Source organism: Mastigoproctus giganteus, chromosome 10 (genome assembly GCF_048544385.1).
Source record: "Mastigoproctus giganteus isolate SK-2022 chromosome 10, ASM4854438v1, whole genome shotgun sequence".
NCBI classification, from domain to species: domain Eukaryota; kingdom Metazoa; phylum Arthropoda; class Arachnida; order Uropygi; family Thelyphonidae; genus Mastigoproctus; species Mastigoproctus giganteus.
The window spans coordinates 128,549,177-128,574,266 of NC_143584.1; the positions used below are offsets into that span (position 1 = coordinate 128,549,177).

General features: G+C 38.9%; 1 protein-coding gene across 1 annotated transcript in view; it reads right to left on the reverse strand.

Annotated features, from left to right (window-relative positions):
* The window catches only part of LOC150079282 (uncharacterized), an 850,343-nt gene that overhangs the window by 631,730 nt on the left and 193,523 nt on the right, over positions 1–25,090 (reverse strand). The gene's annotated exons all lie outside the window — the stretch shown is intronic.

A 25,090-nucleotide genomic window follows, 5' to 3' on the forward strand; every position in this document is an offset into this window, starting at 1 on the left:
GATACACAAAACTCACCTGGATGACATTTTAAAGAGATCTGACTTCAAGTAAGAGACCTATATTTTATGTAATCTGTTCTAATGCGTTATTAATACCATTAAAATGTTTCTGAAGGCCCATAATTCTATATGCGTCTGTCATCTGGTCTTCTTCAGCGGATTTTTCAGTTATATGTTGGTTAAACCGTCCAGTCCAGAACCCAACAACCATCTAGAAATCAGTTCTTTTGTTTTTACTCTAGATTTAGAAATTTCTAGTCATCTCTAGAAATATTTAAAACCCTTTAACAACTACTCAGAGGGAAGATTGATGCACCGGATCAGATGTAGGGTCTCTTTTCTTCCAGACAGTGGAAACCATAACGTATCCAGAGGCAAGCTTTTCAACATTAACCGCATAATATCAAAATTGCAGCCACTGAGATTATTGAAGAATGTGTGCTTGAGAGGACTAGAACACTGACCACACTAGAACTTTCTTTCTCCATCTCTTCTGCGGCCTTTAAGCCACTTCAGGGCAAAATAGCTATTTTAGAATAAGACATAAGGGTAACATATTCTTCAATGGAGTAATTTTAGAGCCATTATATAGCGGGCAGAGTGTTCATGTGACCTATCAACAAGATTTCTTTATTTATAGAAGCCCCTACCTAATATTTGAATTTTATGGTTTGTTGACATTATTAGCATATATAACCTTAAAAAATTTAAATTCATTATAGGAAGTTATTTCATGCTCATCCTGTAAACTCGTTAGTTTAATAGAAACTGATCGGGGACAGCATCAGATTATTGCATCATCATCTGTTGAAAGATGATCAGCTGGGAAACATATGGGAAGTGAGATAACATTGTAATCGGACTTCCCACATATCAGATAATTGTTCCACACCAGTCCTACATTAAAAACGTGCTGCTGTACATATTTATGGGTTCAAAGGGCAATCATCCTGAGGAGATTCATCATGGGATGAACTGCTCAAAAGAAAATTTCCACTGAAGTTTAACAGATTTTGTTCAAATCTCAGAGATTGGAGGAAGTCTTGCAGCCTCTTTGGTCAGGGCTAATTAATTGATCTTAGACAGTGGTGCGGGGTGGAGTTCTCACCGTGAGGTATTTCAAGTTCTTTTAGACTGTACAACATTCAAATTGGCTTGCGGATACACAGTTGTGTATCCACAAGCGTGTCCCTTTCATAAACTATATGAAAGGACACACCATGACAAAAGTGGTCAATGTACCATAAACTTCCAAGCAAGCATTCTTCTCCGCTCCTGAATTTTCAAACGATTACTTCTTATAAGGGTCTTTTCAAATCAGAAGGTCCAGCATTTTTATGTATAAAAATCACCTCATATTTAATTAAATTCACTGCCTACTATTAAATCAAAGCAATAGGGAAAAGAAGCCCCTTAGTAATGTATTTTAAGGGAAATCCATTTATTCCTTCATCTCGCTTTTTAGACATTAAGCCAGAAGTTGAATTTTTATGAGTGCAAAAGTTGTCGATGCTCAGCATACAAGTTTCCAATAACATTGCCTACAGTAATATGACGACCACAACCTTTGTTCTGGATTTAAAAGGAGAAAAAATGGCAAGTGGTCGCATGAGATTCTCAGAATAAATCTGATCTTCAGGAGCTTTAATAGGAAAAGTCTAAACACGATCGTTTTACACAATCAGTCGTTTCCTGGCAAGGTCAATTTTTTTCCTAAAGTGGAACTAGAAGAGTGGACCGACCTGTCTTATATCTACTTTCGCTGCCTGCCACAACTCGCATAAATCTCGCGCAGGTCACAAATCTCACAAAAGTACTGCGCTCTCTGCGCAGTAATTACATCATGCATGACACACTTGAAGACTGAAAAGAGTCTGCAGTAATTCATTAGAAATCGAGAAAGGCGCATCCTGCAGTCATCACGAAGACACTGAAACAGCGTCAGTGGGGTTGATGTAGCGTCACATTTCCTTACAAGTGTCTCTGTTTTCTTTCGCAAATGTGACTCACCTTGAATCCCCCTCTCACCTAACCTTGAAGCGCTGACTCCGAGGAGGTACCAAGTCCTATTTTATCCTGCTTTGCTGGTCAAAAACAGGAACGATGGTGAGTTTCAAAGAATGAAATAAAGAGCCACAAATGGGTGTTTATTTTACTCTGGCAAAGGGGCGTAAGGTCAGTCACTGCTGTTCAAAAACAACCCCGCAATACGTCATAAATTGACACCACGAGCAGGTAAATACCACTTCGTCATAAGCTCAGAGAAATGACGTTGAAGCGCTATTTTTTTTATTATTTATTATTATTTTTTTTTAATATTCAGCACTCTGACTGCTCTTAATAACAGCTAATGGTCCTCGGCTCTCTCTCCAACACAGACTCGCTTCGGTCTAGCGCCGACGCCAGACAAATGTTGTCCACTTTACCCTCTTTGAACTCGTTCAACTGTAGTGTGCATTTTCAACTGTTTACATAAGAGATAAACTCGAAGAAAAAGCTAGTTTAAATAGGAAGGGTTCAGCTTTCCCCCCCCCTCCTCCTCCAAGATGATTATCTCAGGGTCACTTAGTCAATGGCTCTTGAAGTTCAGAGAGAAACTTTCGGAAACAAGAAAATAAAAGAAGAATGAAAAAGAATAAAAAATCAGAAAGGCAAAACAGGCACCAAAGACTTAAACCTGTCTGAAAATTATTACTTCGTACTTTTTAGTTTTAGCAGGTAAAGAATCTCATTGACATGCAAATGCATGATTAGTCTAACATATGCAATGGGGTCATGGCAATGATATTCGTGTCAGGTTCGGAGAATACCCAACCCAACCCAAATACACGCATTTTGGAGTTATTCGAAAACAGATTTAATAAATACAAGCTGTTATGTCAGTAATTAGCAGCGAGATGTGGAGAATTAGTGATAGTGAATTGACTAAGATAGGGGAGGGTTTTTTAGGTTAACACCAACGTAACTCGAAACATGCTGCGACAATTATCTTTCGTAAAACTGCGTAATATTCTAGAAGTCGATTCGTGTGTTTTGCTGGATGAAAAATCCGTGTTTCTCAGTGGGGAAGTTTCTCTTCAGATTGCTCAAATTATTTTCCAGATTCGAACCAGAGAGGGTTCAAATCTGGATAATAAACAAGAAAGTTGTTTTTTTATAAAAATAAAAAAGCAACTTTCTAGTTTATTATCCAGAATTTTTTTTTTTTTTTGCTTCAAGTCTGCTCGAAGGGAGAGGAAAAAATCCAGATTCCACAATATAAAACTATTTTGTAACTTTTTTTTTTACACGTCACTAACAAAATTTTTGTTAGCACTTAATGATTTGTTATTAACTAGGTCCATTAACTAACTTACTGAGAAGTAATATGGGACTTAACTGATGGATCAATAATTTTGATTCTTCACCCATTTTTTTGCAGCACAAATAGTTATCAACGTGTTTTGGCTCAAAACTTAGAACAAAGCCTAAAAAAAAAAGTTATTGTAGTCTGAAATCTGTCTGAAACAGCTTCCGAACTTCAACTATTGGTAAATAATTATTGGTAATCAATAATTTTCAAAGTTTTCGAGAAAATGATGCATGCATTCGTGCGAAGCAGATCTAGTACTTTGGAAACAATCTTCACAGCGTTTGACAATCCACTTCGATGACAATCATCCACTTTGTGAAACCATATGGCCTATCACGTTACCAAATGGCCGAAAAGTTATCTCAAAGAAGGCTTGTATGCAGTATCCGTTAAGTGGTATTTTTGAGGTCCTTTTTCCTATCAAGACAGACATTCAGAGTTATGATATCGAGCCACATCCTTTTAAATTTATGTTAAAAACGTTCCTCTAACTTGTTCTTGTGAGGTAAAATTTTGATCTACACTAATGGCATAAACCACTACGATACAATTAAGAATCCTACTCTCCCCTCCAAATTTTTCATTTTGTTTTAATTGCCATAAAAGGTCATAGATACAGACAGTTATTATTATTATTGAAAATTCATTATTTTTCCCTAATAGATGGAGAGCACCAGTCTCTGATAAATAAATAAATCGCAATCATTTATGGAAGAATTTTTTAAAAACAATTCTCATTTCTTTAGCATGTAAGTATACGCCTTCAAAGCTTCCAGGGAAATGTCATTGATAAAGACTACAAACAGCAATTGGCCGAAGGAAATACTTCTAAAGGTCTATTTCTATATTTTGCTGGATGAAAAATCTTTGTTTCTCAGTAGGGAAGTTTCTCTTTCCCACTGAGAAACTTGGGACTTCCACAACGAGTCGAAAAGACTTTCTCTCAAGTATAGCGGTTAGACCAAACCTGAACAAATCATGTTTTTAATAAGTTTATAAGGATGGAAAGTATCAATCTTCCATTTAATGAAGCGTGTTTTTTTTGATGTTTTTAAGTTTAAAAATTTGTAAAGTTCTCGTAAACGATTCAAACATTTTCACCAATAGTTTAATTACAAGCTGAGGTATGATCATTGCCCTCTTTTAAAGACCAGAGTTATGATCTTTCTTAAGGCTTTTGGATACATACTTTTGAATTAGCCGAGTGGTCCATTCAAAGTGCAGTGTGCCAAAGTATACGCGCTTGAATATGTGGTTCGAAGTCACGTGACATTGAAATGCGGTTAATGAAAATATTCTTATAAAATGTATAGCTGCAGCTTTCCAAGATATAAACAGATAATTTTTTTTTTGTTTTTTTTTAAATTAGATGAAGTAAGGGTACTTTTAAATGGATGAAACTGTTTTCAGAAAAAGACTACAACACCCTTGGGATCACTGGTAAAGTTTTTTTTATTTTTACTCCTATTTATTTATTTATTTTTGTTGGGAAGCTTTAAAGGAATTTCTGTTGCATTAAACTCGGTAAGAGAGTGACGCATAATTGGAGAGAAAATTATCTTAAAAGAGTTTCCAGTCTCATAATAATTATCAGAACTGTTGGCAGCAAACAGGTATAATTTTTCTCTTTTTGAAATGGCTGTTATTTCCTCCTTCGAATCACTTTCATTATCTTTAAAGCTATTTTACATAATTCCATAAGGACCGATTATGAAATTATGTAAAATAGCTTTAAAGATAATAAAAATAATCTGCAGGAAATAACTGCCAATTCTTCAAAAAAACTTAGGCTTTAAAAAACGTAGTAACCATAGGAAAACTTGTTATTGGATCTTATTTCATGATTTAAACGGTGATCAATAATCTTCTATGTAATAATAAATCATTTTCCTTTAAAATCTGACTGATTCCTTCTAGAATTTCAAGTACCTTCCAGCCTTACTACAATTTCGTTTCTGTTTGGATCTTCGCCTTCGTATCTTCACTTCCTTATTAGTAAATCCAAAGATCGAATACGATCCAACGAATTTACTTTATTTCTTAAAAGAGAAATATTACCGTCTATTCTTAAAGATACGGGTAGATTGTAAGTCTTGAAATATTAGAGATCATGGGATTATTCGGTCAGAAGAGGTTTTCTTATAAATTCCCTAAACTTTCACCATCGATACCTTGCATCCAATAAAATTTGTAGCTGTGAAGAAGCGCTCTTAAACATACCATCACCTCATCCACGTCTGGAATATTATTACTTATATTTAGGTTCTTTACTGTTTAGCTAAATGTGGGTTCTAAATTTTAAACCTTTCTTTATCAACATGGATCAAATTATGATCTTTAAAGAGGGGAAAACAATAAGTGAAACGTGCTATAAGGCATCATAGTTCCACCCTTAAAAGTTGACTTTCCGATGCTCAAAACAAATTGAAATCAATCAATCTCCAATCCTGTGATTTATTTTCTTTTTTCGTACCAATCTGCTGAAGAGAACTTTCCAATAATGATCTCTCTAATAACGTGGACTTCGGTCTACTTTTGAGACTGATTTTTATTATACTTTTTCGTACGTATTCTGGACACAAGTCCCTCGCATTGCAGAAGAGACCTGTTCTTCCAGTAATACAGATTCAGCAGCGGAATGCTACGCAAGGCTAATAGAGGACATCCAAGAAGGCTGTCCTCTGTTAGACTTGCATAATATTCTCTCTTTATCCATCATTAATATATCGTAATTTCAACTTCACTAATAATAATTGTTCAGAATTTATTTACATATGTAATAATAGTGTGGCTATTTTTTAAAATGGTGGAACCTACTGCTACACCCTCGTATAAATAAACAGAAAATTTCAACAGCCAAGGTTATGTCACTACATAAACGCTTTGCACAATAATAAATGAACTTTAATTATTTCAGTGAATTTTCGAAAACACAACAGGTGATCTGGATGATGGATTCGCGTATTAATCAATTCACAAAGAGAGAGTTTTTGTGAGAAAATTGTCCAGAATAAAAACATGTCCATCAAGGTATCATCTAATGAGTAATAACGTATTCTCGGTCCATATCATTAGATAAATTGGTCCCAGCACACAATCACAGTGAAGCTTACCATGCATGGAAAGCCATCTGGCGACGAAAGCGGGAAACTTTCATTGTTGGGATGTCAACTCCTTAAGGTATGCGACTAATAACATGGCCACGGAAAGTAGGGCCTAATCTATCTTCCACATTTCCCGTCGCTGAACCGCCCGATGTACAGTTGGCTAGTGGTGTCTCAAGTGCCAGTAATAAGCCCCTTTCTGTCCGAAATTACACGTTGCCGGCCAAGACTCGGTCACTCACTCACGTGCCCTTTAAAAATACATCAGACGGCAATTTTAAACCCATAAATCATTGGGAAATAGCTAAAGCGAGATACACCTTTCGCCAGCAAAACGTCACCGCTGTTCCGGCTAGAAGTTCGGCGGTAATCACGAAGAGGTAAGCCTACCCCTGCTTTTCCTTACACCCCTCCCTCCCTTTCCATCCCCAGATAAATCTGGACTTTGAGGAGATTTTAATTAATGTCGCATGGTGGAGAAAATCCGAAAGAAAAGAAGTCCAATAAGTCTTCATTTTGAGATGGTTGATCTCCAAGGACATTTCGCTGCCACTGTTGAGGGGTGTGGGGAGGAGATTAAAAGAAAGGATTATCCGCAAGTTTGTCCATTGTACATTATTTTACAGGTCGTTCATAAGGGTGGAAGACGTTGTATGAATCTACTGAATTAGATTATGTTGAATATTTATCTTGAGTTGGTTGGTTGGAGAAGGGTTGAATGAGATGATCAAAATCCTCTGGAGATGTAGCTTAAATGAACGGAAGCATTGCTGGCAGAAAACTCGTAGGGATAAAAAGAAAAGAAAGAGAGAAAGGAGGGAAAAAAAAAAAAAGTTGATTTAAACCTTGAGGATGGATCAGAAGCGCGTGGGCGTGTATTTTCGTTAAAGAAAAGTTGGCGAAAAGTACTTCGTTAGAGAGTAAGTTCTGTTTTCCAGCTGCCTCAATATTTAAAGTTCCCAAGCAGTCTGATAAATCCATCTTAAGTATCCGTGTGAGAATGCAACACGCTGTTTGCATTCTTCCTCCGCCAGAATATGATAATATATGCTTAGTGACGTCATATCCTAATTATTCTACGCACAGTACATCGAATGAAAAACAAAAAATTCTTTGGAAAGATTAGCTGAAAATCCATAATTTTTTATTTTCTTTCCTTAGTTCAGTATTTGACACATTCTTACGTTTCCGAGAAGGTAATCATACGGGTACTTTATTTATAGTTTCTCCAATTCACCACGTCTTAAACAGAAATCTCCCAAAAGAATTGGAACATCACTGACCATAGACTAGCTACGTCCATAGACCCTCCCCCTTCCGTCAAGAACGCTACGATGTGCAAGCTCAACACCGGGGAATAGTTAGTTCATCATTACTTAGAATAAAAATGTTTAATTCAACAAACTCTCTCTCTCTCTCTTTCCCTCTCTCTCCATCATATTTTCTTTGGTAAACGTAGCCAACCAGTAAGACAAACACCGAAAATGAAATTAAGTTCGTCTGTAAAAACACTCCGGGCACCAAAAATTTGACGAACGACAGAAGAGAAAGAGAGAAAGATTCAAGTAAAGAATCCTCATTGAATAGGGTCACCAGAGAATAGAGATGCCTAATAAGATGGCGTACAGAAAAGTACATTGGGGCTCTTTTAAGGCTTATTTCCTCTAGGCAAACGAATGAAAGACAAATATGTCCTCGCTTAGACTCTGCATGTTTGTCAAAACATCATAATTACCAGCGTTCCCCTCAGGTGAGCTCTCACCTCTCACACACACACACACGCACGCCGAAGATGTAGTTCTAGTGAAAATAGTTCTCATTTCCCCCCCCTCCCCTTTTCCCTGCCGGCTTGCCCCACCCATAAAAAGCCTCGCGCAGCGAGAAGCATCAATCAACCTGAGGCCACGCGAGCCTTACCTAAGAATATAAACAATGAAGAGCAAATTAAGGCATGGCTGACTTTGCTTTTCCAAATAGTAGTTGGTTTAATAGTTAAGTGCGCCAAGGAAACACCAGGAAAAAAAGAAAAAGGGAAGGAGAGGGGGGGAAGAAGAGGGATGTCTCACGAGAAATAGGAGATGGGAGAGATATTTTAAGGGAATTCGCATGGAAAAGATGAGATGGAAGAGGATATTCAATGCAGAGAAGAGTGCCAAAGTCACACCACAGAAGGAGGAGAAAGAATTTTTTTAAATACAAGCAGATTTGTTTATGAAAATGATTTTTAAAAATTCTGTTTATAAAATAACATTTTACTTTTTCCACGATTATGCCTTTAAAACAGGATATTCAATTAAGCTTAATTTTATTAACATATTCCAGGATATTGGATCATCAATTTAAACTCGGTTTTTAATTGTGTCCTTATATTTTTTTATAGAAAAGATTGATGTAATAATTGGAGCTTATTTTCGGGTTATTCCTTGGTTTTTGTAGCTTTAAGCGCAAATGCAACTTTGTTTTCCAATCTATTAATTTTGATATTAAATAAAATGCTATTTTGCGTTTATTTTTGGGTTTATGCCACGTCAAGTACTGCGTTCCGATGAACCAATTTTATTCGCTATTTTTATTAAGGTCAGCAGCCTTAATTCCGGCTGCGGTCTTTATAAACATTTGCAGCTTGCAAGTATTTGGATTTGATTTTAATAGTTCAATTTCATATCCATCTTGGTAGTTTCGGATCCAGTGGCAAAGCAGGAGAGCCAAATCCAGTTTCTACAATATGAAAGCAATGGATGTTAAAAAAGGGAGAATAATCTAATAAAGAATTAAATCCCCTCCTTATCGATAAAATTAGCAAAACATTTTTACCAACTAGCCCAATCAAATTTCTGCTTAAGTTCCTGGTCTGGTCCACAGAAGTGCTCCAAATAAACGAATTGGGCAGTTGCATTTGAGCCATACAACTGCCGTTATGAATGTGCTGGTATACTTACTGTGTCTGTAAGTGGCGTGAATTAGATGTCATTTTGTGCGATGAAAAACTAATTTCCGGGAGGGAAAACCATGAAACTCTCGCTTGTGAAAATCGCTCTTGAAAGTTCTTTCCATTCTAAAAAGAAGTACTTGATTGACATCGAGGTAGATCATTTACGGCGGCAGATTATGGTAAAGGAAAACTGAAAGAAAGGAAAGAAGCCAAAGAAAATAAGGATGGAGCAAAACCAAAAGAGAAAATCTGTAAAAAAAAAGGATCAAAAAGAATCAACGATAACAGGTTAGATAGTTCAATCACAGGGACTACAAAAAGAATTGGCCAGCACGAGGAATGAGACAAATCTAGACGTTACTCCACAACAGTTGAAGAGAGCAGGGAAATGATCTCAAGAGAAAATGTCGAGGAGAGCTGCAGGATAATTAATACGACGTCAACCTAATGAGTTCACCATCAACAGAACTTCTTTAAACAGTGTCTTTGGGCAGTAAAAAATTCTGAAATTTGCGAACAGTGATAGTTTGCGCGGGGATATACACAGCCGAAGAGAGACTTTGCAGTAGCGCAAAATTATTCCAAACGATAGCATGTTTGAGTCACGTCTCAAGACGGGGAAGTACGACGCGTAAAAGTTTAATCTTAATGTCACGCTCTCTCTCTCTTTCTCACCATTGCGAGGGTATCGTTGCGCATGCGTGTCTTGTGTCCAAGCGGAACGGTCCATCGTCCTGCATCAAGCTCATATCCTAATCTCGGCACCCATCCTCTCCTCCCAGCAATCTATGCAGGCGATGTGCCATCAGGACTAATTGCACGAGCTACACAGATGTGGTTAATTATACACGAAGAGCAGAGGACTGCGGCAGTGATGGCTGTGGACCACTTCGTGAGGGGGTGGAAAGACAGAAGAGTTGGGGGGCGGGAAAGGAACGGGAGTTAAAGACGGAGACATAGAAGTTCCCCGCGATGCATTCTCGCAAGAGAAATATTCGTGTGTGTTGTCGGTGCCGAGGTAAATGATGGAGGAAGTCAGCACGACAGATGCGGAATGTTGGAGGAAATACGTAGAGCAAGACCAAGTGAAGGGAAAATTCCCTGTGACAGACCGAGGAGATTCTTCATCCCCTTCGGTTGTTTTTCTTCGGCTGGATTTCGGGATATGTGGAATAATTAAATTTTCTAATTTTCGTTCTTTCTTCTGTGTTTTTTATGTACCTTCTAGTTTCGCATTAACAACGATTTACAATTCATCACTACTTTGTATTCTGCCCCTTGCCTATTTGTGTCCTTCCTCATCCTCCTTGTTTAAATTATTTCACGTTGGGCCCATTCTTTTCTGCATTTTTTAAACTGTTATTATTTTCTGTTGATCTTTTTAGAGACTCGTTAAATCTTGTCCGCGCTAACAATTCTGAATTGTTTTGATCACAGATTCTGGCCATTTCAACTTTTACATTTTAACCCAACTATATTCTTTATTTCTGCCATTTTTTTCCCATTTTCTCCTGCATACCATAATTTCTGAGAAATCAAATCTTTAAGAGTTTCTTTGTATTTATTTTTACTATTCAATCGAGATGATTTCTAAGTGGATTTCATCTAGAAAGAATTATTGAACTTCTAGATCATATCGTTCGATTACCAATCGGCTCTTCTAAGCTGTAAAGACCATCCCGTAAACTCGAATTGAATTCGAGTTCATAGTAGATGTAAGACCATTAAAAAGAGTAGATATACGATCTTTGCTCCTACTAATTTGAGCAACTGATTCCAGAGGATTGATCAACTGGAAGTTAATACGTAGACCAAGTGTTAGTAGTATTTAATTAAGTTTATAAGGCATAAGCAAAGCCATTGCGAGAAAAACATAGTTCAAGGGCATGGATAGTGACTGCAAAAATCATCTTCCACTAATAAAAGGGCCAGTTTAGATGAGCTCAACACTTATCATCCAAAACTCCTAGATCATAAAACTGTATACTAATCAAATAAATGTAAATATATTAACCTGTATTTAGTTTTGTTTCTCTGCCTTCCAGTAGTATGAATGAATAAGAATAATTTAAGTTATAAGAGTTACAGACAGAGTTAAAAGAATCCAGGATGTTTACTGATACATTATAGTAGTTAACCAGGTTTTAAAATGTACGTCTGTAATAATATTTAGCATTTCACGATACGAAACAGGAAATGATTGTCAAGGACAACTACTCCTACAAGGGGAACTCTGAATTGGGCAACATTGTAATCATAGTAGTCTGCAGGCGATAGTCTTTTCTATTAGGAAGTTCAAAGGACATTTACTACTTAGCATAAACACCAGACCGTGATTATGTGGCAGCCTTTTTCGTCATCAAAAAACGGAAAATTGAGTTAACAGGCAGAAATTTTTTTACAAACGCAACCAGTACATTCTGCAAACACACACACAAAAAAGATTGAAGTTTCTTCCTTCTTCACAAATGAGATATTAAATTTCCTACTTACAGAACTGTGATTCCAGGCCGGTTATTCCTGTTTGTAGTGAAAGGAAAACAAAAATTTGCAGCGATTACATGACCACAAAAAAAAGAGGGAAAGGATCCGGTTGGATCGTAGCTGAAGGTAAAAAAGTGATTTGTTTGGAAAAGTTTCTCATTAGAGGGACGGACTGCATTATGAACGAATGCTGGTCCCTAAGAATCAGGTTAAGTGGTGCAGAGGACCCTCGCTTGTCCACTAACGGAGAAAACCACTACAGGGTTGTTTATATAAAACGAATATAAGCATCAACAAAAGTGCGATTATGGGCTAGTTTTTCCTGTTTTTAAAATGAAAAGAAAGCAAGAAAACTTTGGGCCATATAGGGATTTAGCATACTTCTTCGAGGTTGGAGCAGAACGCAGGAGGTGCCTTTCCCTGGAATTCTGCGGGCACAATGCGTCTCTGCAGAACAAGATTGAAACAAACGTTTCCTGTATCGGGGTGTATTGCAAGTTGCTGAAGAGTTGTTGCTGATAAATAGGGCAGGGCATATTTGGTGCCTATATTGACCTATGCTGCTGAGACGTGGAGGATGAATAAAAGGATCCAAGCAATTGAAATTAAGATTCTAAGGAGAGATAAAATAAGAAATACTGATAAAAGAAGGCATTTGGGAATAGAAAGTCCCAGGGAGAAGATGATTACATCACATTTGCGATGGTTTAGACACATGAAGAGAATGAACTTGGACAGATTACCAAGAAGAATGTTTGAGATGAAAATGGACAAGAAGAGGCCGAGAGGAAGACCTAGGAAGAGGTGGAGAGATTATATTAGAGATGTGGAAACAAAGGGAATTGAGTGGGAAAGAATGAGAAAAGACAAGATCTGGGACGACAGAAAAAGATGGAAGGATTACTGTTCCAACCTTAGGTTGGAAAAGTGATGAAGATGCTGCAGAGTTGTGATTGGTCGAGTGCAGCAGATAGGTACAGTTATTAGCTCACTTCAGGACTATTGTTCTAGTTACCATAGCTTCTCCTGCGCTAAGTGGTGGACTGTAAATCAGATGTTTCTTTATTGTTTATCATGTGTTCAGCAAAGTATGCTTTCATCACCTAAAAAGTTCTCTTGGAGCATTGATATTACCATAGCTATTCATTCTTTCATATCTATTCAGGAGTAGTTGGCTGTTTGAGATGGTCGAAAAAAGGAAGCTAAAGAAAGATTTAATGATTAGTTATTGGATCCGACGAGCAGATGACGTACTTTGGCGTCTCCGGACTTAATACGAGACTGGGGAAAAAAAACAAAAAAACTGCCCTACGCTCAGACACTGTTAAGACAGTTATCCAAGATCAGGAAACTAATGTTGCATTACCTTGAGACGAAGGATGACTGTTAGGACACAGCATGTAAACTGAACTCGGGAGCAATGGGCTGTTGTACTCTTCACTGACGGATCCATATAAAATTTTTAATGATTATCGCCGCACTTTCATCTGGAGGGAACGGAGAAACAGATTCTATGTTTGAAGGTAGTCGTTGATGGTGTGGGCTGGAGTCCACACCATAAACACCGTATAGTCTCACAAGAGACTCTCATGGTCAAGGATCTCAGCTATGCTATTGAGATGAGTTTCTTGATCTTTTTGTTTGTTCGTTTTGCAGGAAATAATTGATGCAGACTTTCTTTTAATTGACTATAATAGCAGCCAGAACTCTAGACCAGAAACCAATAGAACTGCCCGGAATACTCTAGACAGGACGGTTACCAGTTCCGCTCTCAAAGATATGACTGAACCCTGTTTCAGCTATTACCCAAAATGAGAATTGATGTCTGCTGCACTAATTAACAGCTCCGTTCTCAGCATGAGAGGCCGATGTGAAGCCTGTACTGATCACCCAAACAGATCATATCCCTTTATCTCTTATTAGGAAACGTTTCCATGGATTATAGATTTTTGACATGGCATTTTTGCAGACCATGAACTCATTTACACAACTGTAATTTCAAATCAAATTACAACTCGTAATTTCAAATGTAATTACCACAGAGGTGGATTATCGTAGTATGTGAGTTGTCCACTGCCCTCTATCTTACTAAAAAAAGCTTCTCCCCACTGGGAGGATACTGAAAATCCAGTTTTATACCATGCTAGGCAGAAACTGCAGGGCAATGTACTAGTCTTGCAATTTCTGTCCTTGTACAAAAGTTACTTGTCCAAGCTTGTATCACAACTAGAGAGGAATGAAGATGAAGATACTCTGGTGATATTTCTTCAGAAATCAATCATGCGATATAAGTTTGTCATTTATCTTTTTGTTTTTTCCTAGCAATTTTGTACAGTTTCCAAAAACGCCTTGAGGGCTAATTCCAGCCACACTACAAACAGTTTTTACAACCATATTATAATTTTATTGCTACCTGATCTGGAGATATTTGACTAAGTGTGGACTTTAGTAGTTTCCGTCCAGTCCAAAGTTCTGTAACTTTGCCAAATACTATTTGAACATGGCAAATAGTATTTTAATTTTCGTCGTATAAGATGAAGTTTCTCTACAGTTCTCGTCCAAATTAATTCTTCTGGGATATTACCGATGTCCTAATGTAATGCTGGAAGTGGTATATCACGTCCGCCCCGGAACCATTTTTAACCCGACATTCGGTAGTCTCAGAATTCATCAAGAAGCGTCGCAATTATCAATGTAAATAATCAAAGTTCAGGCGGTTTTTGTAGCGACACTTCATCTCACGCCTTATTTTAAGGAGCACGTAATATATCTTCCAAGAAAGTCAAACATCTTAAGACTCGTTAAACCTGTTCCACTTCTTTCCCCACTTTATGCCGATCTGTTTTTCTTCGTCTATCAACGACACTCTTCTTCGTTTTCATTTACTAAAGAGGAACTGAATTTTCAGAAATGCGCAGTTCGATCGCGTGCATTATGTATTGGCCGATTGTGGAGTTTCATGAAATTCGTTGAAGAACACAAGAGGTCTTAAATCCAATTCGATTTTACAAAGTAAAATGGGCGCTTTTTGATTCGTATTCAATAAGCAAATGTGCATCTTTATGTGGATGCGCTTAATTGGCCATAAGGGCCTGCATCAAATGTAGCGTATATGGTCAACACGATTGCCAATGATAATCACGTATTTTAAAGAACCATCAACCATTTCCTAGCACTCCTAACAAAGGCCCAGCGTGATCATAAACGCTAACAGCCAATGGTGTTGCATTTATAACGACCCGCTGTGACTCACCCTCTTGATCGACTTAATTCACACGATTCACTTCTTTTTTTTTTTATTTTTTTAATCATCAACTCCACGTGAGCAGCTGCCAGCTATTTGTTATGTCAGTAGGCTCGAGAGCTTCCCCTGTAAACAACAGTTTACCTCTCGCCCGCTCCGTATTACAACAGCTGCTGGTACTCATTATTTATCAGATGCTCCACATAGTTGTAAATTGATTGCGAAAAAATTATAAAAAAATATGGAGTTTAAGAGAGCGCAGTGTGGATTTTTAGTTTATTTTTTTTTGTTATTATTATTTTTAAAACTTTTTGGTTTTGGGTTCACCAAAATAAAGTTAATAAAATACGCAACTTCTTATTTTTTCCCCATCCGTACGAAAGACAACTATTTGCAGTTAAATAAACGTTCATTCACTTTTCAATGTTTCCTATCGAATAATCAGCTCAGTCATCGATAAAGCTCTGAACTGTAACAAGTTTTATGCTCTTATTTTAGCTCTGTCCACATTAACTGCAATTGGAACGCGAAACCAGAGCCATGCGGCCATATCTCCTATTGTGCCTTCTTCCATTGGCAACGTTTTATACTATAATTTTCTGCTAACAACATCTACTCCACTCTTCCTTTCTTTGCTAGTTAGCTGAGATTAAGCGCAAGGTCAAACTCGATTTTGTTTTCTTTTGGACTCAATTTACAAATGAAGGAGGTGATGTGGTAGTAGTAAGATTCCAGTATCGATAGGAAGAAGGCGACATAAAACACAAGAGCAAATTAAAACATAATGGAGATATAAATCGAACTGGGTACGCAGATCAAGTAAAATAAGCACGCCCAAGCATCGTTCTGATATGCAAGAATACCCAGCATCCTGATTAACGTTTCGTGATCTTGTGGCGCAGACACCGTATGAGCGATTCACTGCTGTGGAAAGCCGTCAGCAGGATGGAAATGGACCAATCAGAGGAGGAAGTGACAAGGGTCCTTAATGTCCACCCAAATGTGATATCCGGATCGTGGATATAGTTCCAAGAGACAGACGAATAAATCCATAAAACGAAAAAAGCCATAATCTGAAGATAATTGATATCTGGTCCGAACTGCTAGTTGACATGGAGAGATGATGCGCGGAAAATCTCTTCCGCGTTTGCATCCACCTCAGGAAGGAATATCAAAGCCGTGCTGAATGTTCAGTATCTATGTAAGGCGACCCGTGATTTGTTTTATATTCTCTTAAAAAGATCTCGTTTCAAATTGTGAACATGTCAACTAGAGTCAGGAGCAATGGACTGGTTGATGTTGCTGAAGATTCAGTCTCGATTCATCCTCATCTGGAGAGAGATAGAGAGAGAGAGACTAACCCATAAACAACAGGAAAAGGTACCTCTATGAAGATAGTCTAATGGCCCGCATATGTGTTATATTCAGTGCATGTACAGAGCTGCGCATCTTCGAGAGATGAACTGCGATCGCTGCGTGATGTATGAACGAAATCCCTTACCCTACCTATGTCAGACTTCTATAAAAGAGTGCAATAAACCTCCAGTTCCGTCTAATAGACGATAATGCTCTCCACAGAGAGCGACTGGTGGAGCACTTTCTTCAACAAGCGAAAATTTCCTCACTGAAGTCTCCGGACCTGAATCTCATTGAGCAGGATGCTCGGGGGGGGGGGAACAAATTTTGGCGCTCATTCTCTAAACCATACGTTAGTTAGCACTGCTCTTCTAGGATGGTGGTGCCTCAGTACCACCAGGACCCTTGAACACCCCCAATAACAGCATGAGAATTCGGTGTAAGTGCTGTCAAGTTATTGTGGGCTAACCAATCGATGTTAAGGTCCACAATATCCTCTGCTGGATACGCATTAGTTAACTTACTATTTCAAAAATGACATGAATTAACTCTTCAAAGAGCTGTCCTGTTCAGAAAAGCCAGGTTAAGGAGCTGTTAACAGTCCTGTATGGTCTAATGGTGGAATCCGACAAGGATTCTGAAACACCACCTTTGTAATACCCTCAAGAATTAGGCCAAAGCACTTAAATAAACAGAATTCGCATTATCCACGTGGTATAAGAATAGTTTCAAAAACTGACATCATCTACCAACACATGGTCCAGTTGCCTCGCAATGTAATGTATTTCCATACCAAATTTTACTGTCTTGCATCAATTATTTTCAACTAATTTTTTGTTCATCGTTATAAATAAATATACTCAATCTTGTCATGAATACCGTGACTAAGCTTGCCACCTCTCCCAGTATTAATCTACTGTAGTTACATATCCCCAAGGTTTTTAACAGTAACCGTTAATAATCAGATTAAAAATTTAAGATGAAATATTCATTATATATTTTCTACTTAAAAAGAAAAACGAGACAAATTTTGTTGCTTAAATAAGCGCGGTATCGTTCCTGTTGTTCTGTTTTTTAATCTAGAAAAATCTTCGGTAATTAATAACCCATGGAGGTGGCAAGCCTAACTGTGACAGCGAATATGAGTAATTACATAAGAATGACAAATGAAAAAGTTTGACATCCGTCTTTCTTTGCTTATGCATTCAGTAAAAATGTCTCCTCGCATTTTTACACTACACGTCAAATGAGCAAGCGGATCATCAATAGCAATAAGCATGGTATCCATGGGGGGGGAATGAAGTTATTGCCCATTACTTTCCATCAGACGCTTCCCCAGTTGAGAGGAGGGGAAGGAGTGTCTGATACAGACCATAAACTCTACTATAAATTCCCAACTCGTAATAATGAGTTCGAATTCCAGTTGATCAACTTAGAAATGTTTTTTGTGAGCCAATTCTGAGTGGTGCTTGGAGAATAAAGAAAAAATCCAACTGGAATATCTAATGCTGCCCATAAAGCATTATTTTATTCAATGGCTTCACTCCATCATCTTAATTTTTTAATTAAACTCCAGTGGTTTGGTGGTGGACCGAGCAGTGACCAACCGAGGACATTAACTCCTTTCTACTTGGTGGATGGCCTGAGCAGGCTCTCTCACAGCCGAGAGCACGGATTCGATTATTTTGTCTTAAATTGAACTTAAAGAAGCTCCTAAAAGTGTTCATTAGATGAACAAGGGAGGTATATACACATTGGTAGAAGAGACAAGGACCATTACAAATATAAAGTCTCAGAAGGAGGGATCTATCATCTGGCAGCGTGTGGTAGATCCCTGGAATAAACTAACTGTGATATGGAAAAGGTGGAGTGTTTGGTAAAGTTCAAGCAGATGGTCATTTTTGGAAATTGGGAAAAGTATAAACTCTCCAACTCAACTTTAAAATTAGCGTGTCGCAAAGTAGTTTCACACTAACTTCGTTTTCAGTAATATTAAGTAGAATACGTATAACGGCTTTAAAAATGAAAAGTTGCCTTTCAAATTTTGTTTCGTGGCTTTAATCGTTAAGGATTCAATAAATTTAACGATTTTCCATGAAGCCTGACGATTGCTTTGGTAATTGATGTCGCAATCATTCGAAGGAACCAGACTTTTTTAAATGATGAGTGTTAGACACCTTTCTACTCAATCTTGCCTTAATAATTTCAAGGAAATTTTCAAATTAATCATGAAACCAGGGCCATAAAGTCTATTAATTGAGTACAGGGTTAAAAATTTAGATCTTGCAGCCATCGACGAATCCTTGACTGTATCTGTTCAGCTGGAGTAAATTGTTCAGAGAACTATAGTTTGTAATTAGCTGAGAAGTAGCATGGCTTTGTATAATTGTTAAAATGGACGAGGAAGAGACTTTGGAACAGCTGAAGAAGGTTACGTCCAACTTTCACCAAGCAATGCTGGCACCCAAAGGACTTACAGTAATGCCTGTAAGTCCTGTGGAGTGGAGTAGCCATTGTTGTGAAGCTGCGTGATATTTCCACCCTTTTAATAAATTGATAATTCTTATTACCGAGTGAATTTATGTCTATAAGATGATAGCTTATGTTTATTTTATACAGCTGTCCAAACACAGCTTTAAATATAATTACATTAATACAATGTTGTAATCATTACTCAAGTTAATCGAATCGTATAAATAGGTCAGAACTTTAAGGAATATATTAAGAAACAAAAATTAAAATGTGCTCAACTCGTGATATCGATGCGTGGAAGAGAGTCACGAAGTCCCGCCTGGTGTACCACTTCAGATGGACGAAAAAACTTTGTTTATTCAATATTCAAAACCCCTCCTCAAGGAGAAGGGGGGGTTTCGAATTGACATCGATGCTTGTCTATTGTATTTGCTCAATCCGTTCGATTGATCACTAAATCATGTCAAAAACCAGCCTTCTTTTCTCCTGATACTCCTTTCAATTTATTGCTAGATTTTAGTTGAGTCTACCAATAAATGAAAACTCGCGTTGAATTCAAACCGATGGTATTTTCCCCTTAACAAACGCGCTGTTTTTGTGTGGGCAGACAGTGGCCTAATAAATACTCGCGGGGTGGTTACGGCCCAACTTCCACTGAGCTTTTTTTTTTCGTTAATTTTTCTTTTTGTTGCAGTTTAGTGCGCGACTAGAAAAAAAGAAAGGGGGAGGAAAAAGAAGAAAGAAAAAAAGGAAAGAAAGCGCAATTTAATCTCAGACTCAGCATGCTGCTAGAACAGGTAAATTACCGGGTGTCTGAAAACAGAGTGCGAGATGTTCGCCAGCCTATTTTTCACCTGGCTTAGCTGAGCCTGCGCGCGCCGATTTGCACATTAATACCGTCCGGATTTTATCCAATTAACGAATCTTTAGGAAGGATTCGAGGGCCAGATTAAAATCTTTTATTCAGTAATTAGCAAAGATGTACGCATTTTAATTTGCATTGCTAAAACGTGATCACCAGCTTTGGCTACTCCCATGGGAGATGTACCCGAACAATAACAGCCACTGTTGGTAGACTCAGTGAGGGGATAGCAAACTAAAAACTTTATTAATTTCTTAGAGAAATGTTTTGGTTCGTTAAGCCGTTCGCCTTTCTCACAAATCTACAGACAATAGAAAGGCTCTTTACCATGAACCGTTAGCTTCTGCCGAAAGAAAGAAAAAAGAAGAGGAAGAAGAAGAAGAGGAAAAAAAAGAGGAAGAGGCTGGTGCCATTTTCTTGGCGCTTAAAGGGCAAATTCTTTTCTTCCTCTGTTTTCACAATTTTCGCAGTACAACAGGTCAACTGAAATGAGCTAACACACACACACACACACACACTCTCTCTCTCTCTCTCTCTTTCTCTCTCTCAAGGAAGTCGGGCTGGCACTTTGCCAACAGCAGTAAGTAGTTGGATACGTGAGCTACTATTTGCAAACAGTAAATCTCATTGGATAATCGCATCGAAAGCCTGGAGGCTAAGAGAAACAATTACATCTGGGCATTACATAATTAACCATCTGTTCTGTTATATGTTGTCCTACTCCTTGTTCTTCGTCCTCTCTGGAGGACGGTGGCTGTAGGGCTGTTGACCCGTACTAACGTTGGTGGACCACTTTTCTCCTTCCCCAGGAGCTCTCAAATAAAATGGCGAAAATCCGGTGGTGTCCTTAGTACTTTCAACGTCCGCTAGATGTCGGTAAGCTAGCTGTCAAAGCACGAGTATGAATTCGGCCTAAGATGAAAATAGACACCCTACCAAAGAGGTCAATCTCTCTCTTGAGATGTCAGACAAGTTCATTGGGTACTCTACTTCGTCCGAGACATCAACGTGAAAGGGGAGGGGGGACGCGCAGACTGTCCTGCGCAGTCGTTCAACCCTAAAGCCGGTTTATCCTCCAAGGTACTTCATCTTCGGTCGTTCTGACCCTAAAATTGCTTCTATTTTATTTTCTTTGGTACAATGATCACTTCCATCAATCTAAGAACGTTTTTATTGAATACAGAATAGACGTGCTCTACATTTACAGCCTGTTTTTTTATCATTAGTACCGTTTGGAAGGAAGGACCACATGGGACGATACCCATTCGCAAATGTGGTCTGAATCTAGGCCAGAAAATAGCGTTCAATCGAGGTTAAGTATATGCGTACATGTACATAAAAGTGAAATCGCCAAGGGGAGAGCAGCAGAGGCGGTACTGTGTCGAAGAGTACGGTGTCTTGTCTCAAAATCTGTTTAAAGTATTATCAATAGTCACCGAGTAGAGTGCCACGCAAAAATGGGACCTGGATAGATATAAAAGACTGCATTCGTATTAAAATATAATGAATTCTGATGATATTAAAATGTCCAGACTGAAATGTCATTAAGTGTCCAGTTTGTGTCTGCTAGTCTGTGGCGATACTGTCTGGATAAATAAAAGCCATCCCAACCCATCGCGTGAGAATAGAGATGTCTCAAGCCTGCGCAATCATTAGTTGGTGTTGACCACCGGTGGTTACCTGTACGATATGCGACGCAGGTTACTTTTTTGATTCCTTTTTTTCCTTTGTCGTACGCGTGTCTCTTAACGTTCGTCATCGGGTGACCTTGAATGAGTTAAAATATGTACCCGCTGTTTCTACACAGTTGTCTAGGCAGGAAAAAGGATCGTCTGATTCTTTTCCTGTATTAATGCAGGATTCATAACACGAATACCTTCGAGTACAGTTTATGTACTCGTTGATTCTTTGAAAAATTGTAAGTCTTCTGAAGATTAGCAGAAATGGATGGGAGGCGGTTAGGCTTTTTGGAAAGCGGAATCCATTTCATGAATGAATTTGTTAAAACTGGTGCGACAACTGTGGGAATTTTTAATGATTCCCATATTTTCATCCGCTTGCATGAACCGCGCTGGCAGCAGTATTCGTGGATGAACTCGCACATGTAATTGAAGTTATTTTAAATTTACATCGCATTTAACTTAAGAGATAAGGATTACGATACAGTTTCATCGGTGGAAGTTCAAAGGGCTGGGGATTCGTGGTATTTGAATAAACATTAAAGTGAGGTATCGAAAAACGAATGAATATTTAAAGGCATCGAAGAAACTAAGTCCTCTCGTCCCCTTCCCTTCCCCAGGCAACGTAAGAAACGGTTTCTGGTATTTTTCTTTGATACTCCTTTCTGAAGAAAGTCTAGACAGCTTCATAAAAGAATGCAAATGAAGTGACAGTGGGTAAACTGACTTTTACTTTTGATTGTGGACCAATTGAGCAAGCGTTCTAATCCAAAATTCCAAAAATCGTTTTATAGAATTACATATTTAAGGTTTCACGATTTTGGGTTAAGGATATGTAGTTAAGCAGGAGAGAGCAAATGGGTTCTGACCTTGAACTGCTAGAAGTTGGGGGCCATCTCTTTTTCCAACAAAAAAGAAAAAACCTGCAATCAGACATTGACGAAAACCGATCAGGTGGATAAATATTTTCACCGCATGATCCCATTTTGTTTTTATTTTGAATTTACAGCTCTGGCAAGTGCCAAGATTCCTATTTCGAACTAAATTTAAGCTATCAGCCAAATCATGCCGACTCCTTCGAGAATAAAGGTCACTGATGGGCTTCTATACTTCGGTTAGAGTTTTGCTTCTTACCAACAGCAGCTGTAGAAGCGCCCAGAACTCCAATAAGAATTTTTCTTTTTCACGCAGCAGTCCAGGTGTGCAGCTATCCCTTTTCCTGCCAGGAAAACCAGACCAGAAACCCTGCCAATCCTACGGAAGAATCAGCTAATCCAGATAAACCACTTAGTGTCCCACTCCACAAATCACAGAAGCCATCTACTACATTGCAATGGAAACCCAATCCTGAAACTATCGTCGAGCCTTACTCGTACTCAAGCCGAGTGTATCAACCTACAATGCCGAAGAAACCTGAAATCCACAATTGCGGCCCCCCACTGCAAACATTACAACCATCCCGGGCGGAAGTTGTAGCTGCACCTCCTCCTACACTTGTGGCCCAGAGTTACTGCAGTAAGCCTCGCCATCCTGAAGAAGGTAAAACGGGAACCCCAAATGTACTAAAGAGAAGGCGATCGTTTAAAATGGGCACCTCGGCCACCTCCAGGCTGCAGGCGATGAATCCACCAACTGTCCGTCTTCGACGAAGTCTATTCGTTTCCCGACTGGCCCCAAATACAACTCCAGATGATATCGCGTCATACATAATGCATGAGCTGCACTTTACTGTGTCCGTCACACTTCTTAAGAAAACACCCCTGCATACATCGTTCAAAGTTGAGTGCGATGCACAGAATTTCAGCTCCATATCAGCGACTGCTCTCTGGCCGTCTGGATCACTACTCAGGCCATACTATGAACCTAAATCCAATATCACCCCACTCCTAGCCATGGCTAATGCGCTATCCCACCAAGACTGCTCCCAAGCGTGACGGTTTGATAGGCATTCCCATTCTCAGAAGCCCCAAAACCAGGAATCAGGGTCACACGATGATGAGCCCTATACATACCCCGATGACAAAACCTCTCATCAATCTCTGCCATACCACAGCTACAATGAAATCCACCCTCAGCTCATACCAACTATTGTAACTAACCGTGCTAAAAAGCCAACAAAGAAAATAAATAATGTCCTCGAATCAGCACTCGTGAAGGTCTCGTGTCACCTTACACTCAAGATTTTTTATCAAAATGTTCGTAGTATTCGGAATAAGCTCGAGACACTTGAGCAGATGCTTCTGTCCCAAATGGCTGACGTCATCTGCATGTCTGAAACCTGGCTGGAACCACAACAAGAATCAATTGCCTCCGCCCAAGCTGCTGGTTACAAATCTTTCTTCACCTCCCGCTCTCATACCTGTGGTGGGGGCGTTGCTGTTTTCATAAATGCCAGTAAACTTGAGTTCGTACATGTAGTCTCCAGCAAATCCAATCTATTCGAAGCATTGATAGTAACGGTCAAGATCAACTCTTGCTTATTAGATCTCGGTGCAATATATACACCCCCAACCCCCGATGCTCAGACAATCAATGATATTGCATCCTGGCTAATAAATACGCTTCACACATCTGCTATCCACCTCATCTGTGGGGATTTTAACTTACCACCAAATCTCCAACATCTTCATGAGTCACTTATGGCTAAGATTGCACCTAGTGGCCTCAGGATCATAAACGAAGGCCCAACTAGAGGTCTTCATCGCCTGGATCTCATATTATCGTCTGGTTCCTGTAGCGTCGACATTAAACCCGAAACTCACTTTGAATCCGATCATGAACCCATCGTAGTCCTATTGCAGCTCCCAACGCCCAACTTTAATGTCTCCCACTACGTCAAAAGGAAGATCATCATCTCTCCCACCTTCCTACAACCGAACAGATGCCTTTATGCAACAAGATTAATTCCCTGGGAAGTTCTCGAATCAGGAGATCCGGAACTGGCTCTAGACATATTAACTAGATGGTTGCACACTGTTACTATGTTCTCAGCAGCTAAACAGGTCAGTATCTCCGCTAGAACTAATGCTTGGTGGTCTTCGGAGCTAAATCACAGTTTCAAGTGCAAACAGTCCCTCCATAAACAATGGAAACAGTCTGGTACAGCATATGACCGAACTCAGTACTCCAAAGCTAGAGCACTGTTTAATAGACTGAAATCGCAAGCCATTAAAGAATACACTGACAAGACCTTATCCAAAGGCAAAGTGCCATATACCCATAACTCTGAACCAGATTCCAATTTCAATCCAGTTGAATGGATCAACTATGTAGCCAGATTCCAAGACAACATCACACAACCATATGATTACCAACCAGACCCCATTTCAAGTCCAGATGATGAGCTGTTTTCTATTCAAATCGATCGACAGCAGCTTCGTCAAGCCATCAACTCGCTGCGTCCGTCATGCACCGCTGGCATCGATAATGTCCCACATTTCATCGTAAAGTGCCTCAGTCCATATATCCTTGATCCTCTGCTCTACTTGTTCAACTCCATCCTCTCCCATAGAGTGTTTCCGGCATCCTGGAGCAAATACAGTCTTGCCCCACTACCTAAAGTTCAACTACCAAGCCAGCCGAAGCACTATAGACCGATCTCCACT